The sequence below is a fragment of the Poecilia formosa genome, unplaced genomic scaffold (genome assembly GCF_000485575.1).
Source record: "Poecilia formosa unplaced genomic scaffold, Poecilia_formosa-5.1.2 Scaffold51, whole genome shotgun sequence".
Lineage (NCBI taxonomy): Eukaryota > Metazoa > Chordata > Actinopteri > Cyprinodontiformes > Poeciliidae > Poecilia > Poecilia formosa.
The window spans coordinates 567,358-577,631 of NW_006799990.1; the positions used below are offsets into that span (position 1 = coordinate 567,358).

A 10,274-nucleotide genomic window follows, 5' to 3' on the forward strand; every position below is an offset into this window, starting at 1 on the left:
TGAGGTAATTTTATTTATATAGGACATTTTCAGCAACAAGGCAGTTCAAAGTGCTTCACATGTATTAGAAGGAAATGCAAACAAGAAAACCAAAAGAAAGACAAAAAGGTGAAAGTATAAACCTACATATATTGGTTTGGCATGTAAAAATAAGAATAAGTCGACAATAAATTATAAACTAGTAGGGATTTCTCTGGATTCTTGTTCTGATGAAACTAGATGTTGGTTCTCCATGTTTGGTAAGATTTGTGAGTATAAAACTAAATGTTGGTTCCAGTTGTTCTGGGTTGGGTTCTTAAATATAAGAACCCATTTATAAAGCTAAATGTTGGTTCTCCATGTTTGATTCTTGTTCTTGGTTGTTAAGTAAATGGAACTTTGTAAGTTTGTTCTAGATTTGTAAACTATCAGAACTTTCTCTAGGTCTTGCTCCGATATTAAAACTATAAAGCTAAATTTTGATCAAAGCTAATGAGTACTCTGCAATTTCTAAAAGTAACAAACTAAACAGACAAATAGGGCAAAGAAATAACACATCAGGAAAAATTGAGAAAATAGATACAGTTTATTTATTTATTATCTGATATTATCGGTTCCACCGTGTAAGACGTTGTTCAGCTAAGAGCAGAATATCTCTCTGATTCACAGACGCCAAAATGTATTTGTTTTTGTATTTCTTCATCTTTGTTCTTTTCGCAGCTGTTCAACATGCTGAATAGATCAGCCGGGTTTAAAAATGCATTTAGCTTTGGAATAGTATCTGAAATCTGCTTGATTTCTGTATTCAAAATGACACGAACCACGTTAGAACGCTGAAACAACATGCTGGTCCCTCCCTGGAAAATAAGCAATATTCTTTCATTCCTGCTCAAGTTAATAAAGAATAATAAAACACCCTTCACTGTTATCAGGGCATCTCTGATAACAGTGTTTAAACAGCATTCAAATATAGATATTTGTTCTTTTTTCAACGGTTTAATGTCTCATCTAATCCAACAGTCATCTGATATGATGATGTATTAGGTCATCAGGCTCAAAATCTCCTGCTTTCACTGACAATCCAGTCTAGAGTGGAGTGATGAATAAGTGGAGCAGCACATCATCACAACCTTCAAGCACAGTAGAGGATTTGTGGTGCTGTGGGCCTGCTTTCCTTCCTTTAAGGACGTGAGAACCGAAGATTTGCAATCAAAATCCAATTGCTTTTGTCAGAAAAGTATAACAATTGAAAACATGAACAAATCAACTCAGAAATAGTTTCCAGGCACAAGGGGCAACTTTTTCTTCAATGGCACTAGCCATCCATATCATCCTGTATTCTAAGTGATTGAGCTCATTTTTTTAATTTTATGTGTTTAAAAAAAAAAATCAAATTGTTTTGTATGAAGTAATGATCCATCCCGAATTAAAGGATTTGGTTATCCTCAGGCACGATGAGTCGACTTTTTAGGATGTAATTTGCGTACTGGTAAAGGGTTGCTGTAAAGTTTGATGTGGATTTTCAGAAAAAACTGTTTATTATTTGTCTCCCAAATCAGGCAAATATTTAGACTAAAGAACCACAAGAGTTTATTGGCGCTTTGCACATCTTTCCATAAAACTATGAAACATCCAGTCAGAGATGGAAAAATTTCACAAATGCCGCCAATGCCTTTGCTGACATACGTAACTTGTTTTGTGCTTGGTATTCCAAGGAATCCGGACATGTGGTGCTGTGGGGAACGATGAGCACACAAAGGGTAGTGCCCCATTTTTTAAAGCTTACTCACAAAACCGTGGAAATGACATGTCACTGGAACAACGCTGGAGAGGAACCGGAGCAGCACTGCTGCACTTTACTCGACTTTTAGTTCTCCGCAACACGACTGTCGGATTTCAAAAGTTTACTTTTGAACAGTGAAACGTAAATATCTGCATGTCTGAAGGGGTTTATCCTCTACAAAACCTGCCTGCAGCCGCAACATTCTGCTATCAAACCTCTTAAAAAAGCAGAGAGAAGTTTCCTAAAGCGAGCCACGCACAAACAGACCATCTTTATTTGACGAACATGCAGATAGATAAATTTGTTTAAAAAGTTAACATTTAAAAAAATCAAAAAGACCAAAACCTCTCCAACACTAATGGGGCTCTGATCTGGTTTCTTTCAGATCAGACAGCTAAATCTCGTGGAAACCAGAAGATGGACATGAGAGCAAATAATTACCTTTCCCAGGTAGCTGCACCAATTGTTGGGGGCTGGAGGATGAATGAGGAGTATTTTATGTGAGTGTTTGCGTGTGTGCGTGTGTGTGTGTGTGTAGTGTGTGAGTCCCCCAATGTGGAGTGTCCTTTTGACCTTGCAGTTACTGCAGACAACACACAGAGAGATGGTTTTGTGTCCCCAGTCAAGAGGCCTGCTTTCACCTGAGCGGGCTCGGCCAATTACGCTCTTCAATCCCCCCGTCCAGCGGAGACAAAGGGGAGCCGAGCGGGATGAGTGACTGGGACCGGGCCGGGAGTCTCTGCCTTTAGTGGAGGAGGGGCGAGGAGTGAATCCCATAGAACACGGAGGGACATTTTTGTTCTACTTGCGTACGAAAGGTTTTCCAATTTTAAACTGCAAACCGATTCTAAAAGGCTTTGCGTTGATGTTACGTGATAGTAAAGGAACTGAACACGTGTTATATAGGACTCTCTGACGCTGCTTCTGCAATGTTTGGCACTGGGACGCCACATCGGCCCTGAGCAGATGTAGGTAGAGTACATCTGTGCTCAAGTAAAAGTAAAAGGTAGTCGTCCAAGAAATTACTGAAGTAAGAGTAAAAATAAGTATTTGGTAAAAATTCTACTCAGGTGCTGAGGAACTGATCATAATACACTGGGTTACAAAGTTTTTTTTGGAAGTTGTCAATGTTTTTTTCCAACTTTGTTAGCACTATTTTGTAATGCTCAATCCAAAAGTGACATCCTTTTTCCTCCTGCTCATCACTCATTGATCCCACATTATCAATAAACTGATTCATATGTGAGAACAAGTCATGCAGTTTGATGCTCATGTTGCATCCATGCTGCAGAAAGTTGACCTGACTGAGCAAAACCAATGTGAGTTTTGGATTCAGCTCATCAAAATTACCCTAAAACAGTTGAAAACTGTTAAATTACCCAAGTAAAAGTAAAAAGTACAGCGTGGTAAAAATACTCCTAAAAGTACTTTATTTTTTTTTCTTTTCCAAAAACGTTACTCAGGTAAATATAACTGAGTAAATATAGGTAGTTACTACAACACTCTGGGTCCTGTGAACTGCAGGGTGGAGCGGCGCCGTGGATCGGGCTTGTTCTGGCGCATCGCGCTCATGCTTAGTCTGCCGGGTCAACATTCAGTACTCCCTGTGCTGCTCGAGCTGTTTGTCTGCAACTTCTCTGGTGCGGTAGGCCACTTTGTTCTTGAGGAAACAAGAACAAAGAAGAAACTCTGCAGTTGCCAAGAGCACGTGCCTTCAATCTACAGCAACGTCTAACGGCAGGAGGCATCAAAGTACCGCACGTCAAGTGCCAGGACCCTCGGAATTCATGCAGAATGTTGCATCAGAAACGGGAATAATAGTTATTTGCCTCACCAGACTTTTGCTTTTAATGGTGGAATTTGTGATCAACTCAATAAAATCCAATCCTGTGCTTCTCTCTGTGCCTCTGGTGCAGGGACAGGTTTAGGCAGAACAACAGACCAGTAACACCAGTAACACGTTGGGCGTTATGGTCGGGATCTGGCTTCACATCTCATTTTTCAATTCAAAACTCTGGCAGAGAGCTGAGGTTCTTCCTCTCTGTCATCTCCAGAAAGCAGTAAAAAGAGCGAGGGTTTGTCATAAAAGCTTTAGTGGTTCCATCATCGCACACAAATGTAATAAATTCAGATGAAGCAGCAGTTACACACATGTAACATTGCACGTAGCACAACAAATTTTGCTGGATGATAAAATGTGCCAGACGTTATTGTGATAAATGACATTTATTGTTGTTTTGAGACTATTTTCAAGTAAGAATAATAATGCAGGGAATGCACTTTACAGATCCATAAGCTTTAAATTGTGATCAACATTTACCACCTGAACTGGAAGACATTTTAAATATCCAAAAATAAATACACAAAAGAGAAACACATGAAATGGACACTGAAGTGTCTGTAAACAAAACTGTCCTTCAAAATAAGGGCCAGTTGAGACCAGACTTGATGCTTTTATCACCTGGTTTTTGGTAATAAAAAGACAAAAAAACAATAAATTACACAAGTGAAAATGATCGAGTTTGTTTTAACTTATCATGTGATTAATTGATTTATTGATTAGTGTGACAGGCCTATTTGCATGTGTGTTACAAGTAAGAAAGGCATCGCATCTTTGTTCAAATTTTATATACAGATTTTATCACGTTAAATTCAATTCTGGTTTCTTCTTCAGAAGTTCAATATAAAGGTGGGTTGTGATTCAACACAAATTCCTTAACAACGATCTTTTGTGGCTTAAACGAACACACACAAAAAATTTGAATTAATTGCTTTAACTCACTAATTATTTTTGGCAAACTAACCTCCTGGCAAAGCAGCAACCGTCATGCAGCTTCGTCTTTCTTCGGGTTACAAGCTTCGCACCAATCACGATTTTCTTTTTTATGAAAATCCGACCCTTTTTACCAGTTTTATTCCCCCTACCCCCATCCTCTCTCCCTCCTAATTTCCTCTGACAAAAGGCATTTCATAATGTATTCCCCTGGGTCTGTGTTGTGCTGTTAGTGTGCATTGTGGTGTACAGTACATCAAACCTGCCAGGCCTTTGAAATAGCTGTCACAAAGATAAGGTTGCTGTTATTGAAGCCATTATGAGATTAAAGCTCTGAATAGCCGCAGGGCCTCCTTCAAAGAGAGAGAGAGAGAGAGAGAGAGAAGAAAAAAAGAGAAAGAGAAACAGAGAGAGAGATCATGCTTTGAACAGGCAAGGATCCAGCATGTGCAATCTGATAGATTCTCTGCCATTTATGTTCTGTGTCTGTTTGATCGATTTTTAAAAAAAAAAATGTATTGTTACGTAAACATATCGACTTATTCAGGTTTGGATTTGACTCATGGCTCAAAGTGGGAGACTGATAAAGAGCTGAGGTTTGATCCATTATTGTGAAAATGATAATGATGAGAATATGTGCAACAAGGCCTTACACACTGTTAATCTGCGCCAGCTTCATGTTCCAGCACCACGCGCTGTTAGCAGGCCTTCTGCAGCGCTGCTTCAAGCAACGATCCATGAGGCCAATGAACCGATCTGCGTGTCATTGAGTGAAATAAGCATTTGAAAAAAATCAACACTAAATCTAGGATTTCAGATTCCTGAACCCACGTGGCATACGGAAAACAACCAGTCAATGAATTACAGAAACTCTTGACTTTTACTTGTAATGAATTTGAAGCAGAGTATGTTTTTCCCCTGTACGTCTGAAATGAGCAACAAGACAATTAGCAAGAGGCTCGCTAAGAGGTAAACACTGTTGGCGTGTTTGACCAGAAAGAAGACAGGAGCTTGTTAATGATCCAAAGGCAGTTGGGACTGTGGCAACCATGACAACACTGGCAACACGCAACGCTGTGATGGATGCAATTAATGCTGTTATAAGAGACGCAGGCACAGACCTGCCTGAAGCCGGCCTGTAAACATCTGAGTACTTCAGGGTGGTTCTCTGATGACTTTATAGCTCCTGAAGACCAATGAACCGGTCCGTGTGGCATAAACTGTTCTTCCCGCAGCCACAAGATGAATCATGGTGAAGACTCCAGCGTGACAATCCCACACACATGCCTCAAAACGTAACCCTGAGGCAGCAAAGGAGAGTAAGATTAATTTAATGAAGTTACATCCATCCAAGAGGAATCCACGGAGAGACATGAAGTCTTGAGTTAACAAGTGGCAGTGAAAAATCTTGGAGAATTTAGAGATTTTTTTTTGTTTAGCCAAGTAGACTACAAAATGTGTCCTTGCTGACCGTGAAGAGTCCTACTGCTGTGGCTGTCAACAAAGAGTTCAAATACCGTATTTCACCCAGTGACAAAAAAACAAAACAAAAACAATGTTCAAACTTTTAGACAAACTTTCTAGAAAAAGGGAACTAAAATAAACACAAATTTGCATTGTGAGTGAGCTAAATCTTACATTTCCAGGGGGTCAAAAACTGATTCTTGTTCTTTGTTCCCGATAAAGTGATGGGAGTTTTGGAGGGAAATGGGTCTGGCGGGGCTGTGAAAACAAGAGGAGGTAGACGGAGTGTGTATTCAGGTCGAGTAAGGACAATTGTGTCAGAATTATGTACAAACCAGACACCATTTTTGATCAATTGCATTTTTCTTTGACAGATGTAATTTGCTTGAGGAAAAGCAGTATGATGTTTAAAAACAGAGAAATGTGGTTACAATCTGGGTCGATGCACAGCAAAGAACTGAAACGTGTCAAATTTGACAGAAATGTAGATTTTTACGCCTCGTCAGCAGTTGTCAAATGGAGAGCAACAGGTCTTATTCCAGTTTAGCGAATCTCAGTTCAAAGGTTTAGAAACTTTATGGATGAGTCAAACATCCTCGACACTATTTGAGAAGCAAGAAAAGTAAGAGAAGTTACCTTTGATAAAACACATCCACATGTAGATGACACTCAACATTTCTCCTCTTTTGGAAACGTCCTCCTTATTCTCGCAGATTATTTTGGTTGGGTGATCATTTTCAAATTACTTTAGTCATTAGGGATGTCCTACATAGTACCGGGAAGATTTAATGATTTTAATATCTTGACTAATGGTTTTCTATTTATCATATCAAGCAGCTGTTGACAGAGAACCTAAGTGTCATAGAAGAGGTTGTGTTGCAGAACCAGGATGTGTCTGCACAGCATTTTTACCTGTCGCTAAAATTAGTATCCCCCTTGTTTCAGCCTCTGTTGTTTCAAACATACTTCAGGTTATAAAAGAAAAGTTACAAAATAAAAATCCAGATTATATGAGTGATATAATAAAAATAAAAAAAAAAATTAAAAAAATCAGCACCTGCAAACTGCTCTTTCTTTGATAAGGAATTGTGTTGGTAATCCTGTTGTCTGGGTTATGAGGAGTAAACTTGGCATTTTAAGCCAGCAAACACAGCAGAAAGATACAAGATCAATGTAAACCTAATTTCACACGAGATAAATAGATGAGAGTAACTGCGTACCACTTTAAAGGCCTGTAATCTTAAACCCGCTTTGTTGGGGCACAACAAGTCGAAGACGTATCCGTCATCACGAGAAAGCCGTGCAGCCGCTCAGCGAACAAGACCGTCGCTTTGCGTATTTAACCCTCTTAATTTGTTTGTTTTTCTCAAGAAAGCCGGCATTTATAGTCTTAATTAATCATTATGTACGCTTAATGGCGCAGTTTTCTGGAAAGCGACGTACTGACAGACTAATTCCTAAATGTCTCACGGAAACCCGAAGGTGGTCTCTGGATGTTTGGCGCAGGGCTTAGCTCCAGCGCATTCATCTTTGGGCTTTTCAAGTCAGGCTGACAAGTTTTCTCCCCCTCTCTAATTTGTCATCGTATGCGCCTCGCCGCCCGCCCCCGCTCTCCTGTCACATTTTGGAGAGCTAATGGGGTCCGCTGCAGATAACCGCTGTTTGCCTGCCTCAAACCTTTGTTTCAACAAGCCGGATAGCACAAAACAAACCAAAGTGAAAATGACTACATGTGCACAACACTAACTCACTGCAGGTAAACAATCACTAAAAAAAGATTACAATCACGCATGACTTTTACCTAAATTCACTCAGATAGTAAATGTGTGAATTGTGATGGAAACTAAACTATTTGTATCCTGGGAGCTAGATTTGACTTCTGTTCTCGTCATGAATCTTTAAAGACATAACTAAACAGGAAAATGATTGTGGACTAAGAAAAATTCACACATCAAGAGGAAGTGAGTAAAGAGGAAAATAAAATCAATAGTATAAACTAGATATTCCTTTACATTTTTTTTGTATTTTGATCCAGGTATGTACACGCCAGTGACATTTCGACTGAAACCGAGGAGAAGTCAGGTGAATCTGCCATCTTAGTTAACCATTTATGTCCCGGCTGTTGAATGAAATTCCTCTGTTCTCACTGTTTTGATACAAAACATTTTTACACAGATGTCCAAAGTAGACAAGCATATTATAAAATGTAGCAAAACAATACAACTAAAACAATTTCACTGAAGAATCCGGTGAAGTAGTCGTGGAAGCTTAACTCTTCCAACCAGGATCGTACGAGGAGTTGAACTTACTGTTCAGATTAAAACCAGATAAATATATTAGAAAGGTAATGAGGAATATGAATATAAAAGGAACTGGCCATAACCTCAGGTGAGAATAATCAAACAAAGGATTGAAGAGAAACAAGAGCTCAGGAGTAAATAATACAAAATAAAGGTGATTTCAAGGACAATCAACTGGTGGGTCTAAATATTTCCATGTGTAGTAGCTGAAACCCTTATTGTGAGACGATAGAGAAAATATATATATTTCATATTTTTAAATAAAGTTGCCCACCACGGACTGACAAACCATCTTAGCAATTTGTCTTATTTTGAATTTCGTTTCCTTTCCACTTAAATTTGTAAGATTTTTTCCCCAGTTCCCATATTTTATATTTATTTATTTTTAATTTTGTAAAAAGAAAAAAAAAACACCCATCATCTTTAAATTTCCTAACTTGTTTCTTGTAGGAACCTCCAACTCACCGTGGTTTCCCCCCCATCCCTCTCTTTCGTCTTCAGGAAAACAATTCTCAAACACGCCACGACTGCATAGGTAAGAAAAGCGTCGGCCTGTTCAGGGAAAGAGTTTCCTCCATTTTGCTTGGTTTCCCCAGTGAGCTTGTGCGTCTTATCTCCTCATCCACACAGAAGAAGTCAGAGGACCGGACAGCTCCTCACAGCTCTTATCTGACTCCGGCCTGTGGTATTTCCGTTAGAGAAAAGCATTATCTCAGGGTGAACCTCTGCACTGTCCAGCCTGTCCACCACAGATTAGTGGAAACAACATTCGGAGGAACGTCTCTTCCAGAAATGTCCCACGCGGCCACTGGTGTTTTCATTATTTTACCAAGGAAGTTCTGTCTTTATTTATCCTTTAATTCTTTTTGCCCTGCTTTACATACATTCTCTTTTTCCCCCGTTGGTTAACCAGCTCTCCTTCGTAATGACAAAACAGAAGATATAACTTATTTATTGCTGGGGCTTTTTGTATCTTTGATGGGTATTATCAATCAATCAATCAATCAATTTTTTTGTACAGGACATTTCAGCAACGAGGCTTTTCAACACCACAAAAACACAAACATACAACACACAGTCAGCAGCTGAGGCTTAACATTTAGTCAAAAATGTCGATTAATGTGTCATTTATCATTTTTAAAAATCTACTGGGTATTTAGTCTTGATTTAAAGGAACTCAGTTTTCTGGAGGTTTGTTCCAGATTTGTGGTGCATAGAAGCTGAATGCCTGTTTAAGCCATTGCACCATTTAAAAATAAAAATGAACAACAACAACAAAAAAAAGACAAAATCATCTGTCTGAACAAGGCATCTACCAGAGCATGAAATGACCCGACACCCATGAGGCTTTTTAAGACTGCATGTACCTGTCACCATGATGGAAGCTGATGATATAACAAAGTACCTGCTTTAACACGTCTAATTGTTTTGGCAACACGCATACTTCAAAAAAAAAAAAAAAAGCACAGGGAACGCAGAGGGCGCCGTTCTGTCATCCACTTACTGACTGCGGCTCCGACTGGAACAAAAAGCCTCTCTGCTTTTGGATGACGGACGACGCAGGTTTTCTGCTTTACTTGGCGCTCGGTCAGCCGCGTTGCATTCAGTAGCAACAGGCTCAACACAAGGCTTCGTACCACTCAGCTCGTCTCCCACGCAAATATCAAACTCGCCTGCATGTGATGACGACATGTTGGTTGTGGTTTAACTCCTGGAATGGTTGTTTGCTGTTCTCAAGTCGTTGGGTTAAAATAAAATAAAAAAAATGTTCTAGTCTATTATACAATTATCTTGTCGTGGTAAATAAATCACTTTGAGTTGTTTTTCCTCCGTACGCGACAGAGATGATGTATCTTCCTAATGGTTCACAGAAGTATGTAAATGTCACGTTTATGCAAATGCTAATGATAATCACCTGAAAACCTTTTTTCCACTTTTAACATCACACACTAGTAGCACTGTTTAAGACACACAG

General features: G+C 39.2%; 1 long non-coding RNA gene across 1 annotated transcript; it reads right to left on the reverse strand.

Moving 5' to 3' along the window:
- Positions 1–3,835: 3,835 nt before the first annotated feature.
- Positions 3,836–10,040, reverse strand: LOC107836320 (uncharacterized). Its single transcript, XR_001662202.1, has 3 exons — positions 9,804–10,040; positions 6,174–6,257; positions 3,836–5,836 (listed from the first exon to the last, which is right to left on the reverse strand). It is a non-coding gene; the product is annotated as an uncharacterized LOC107836320 (long non-coding RNA).
- Positions 10,041–10,274: the final 234 nt, after the last annotated feature.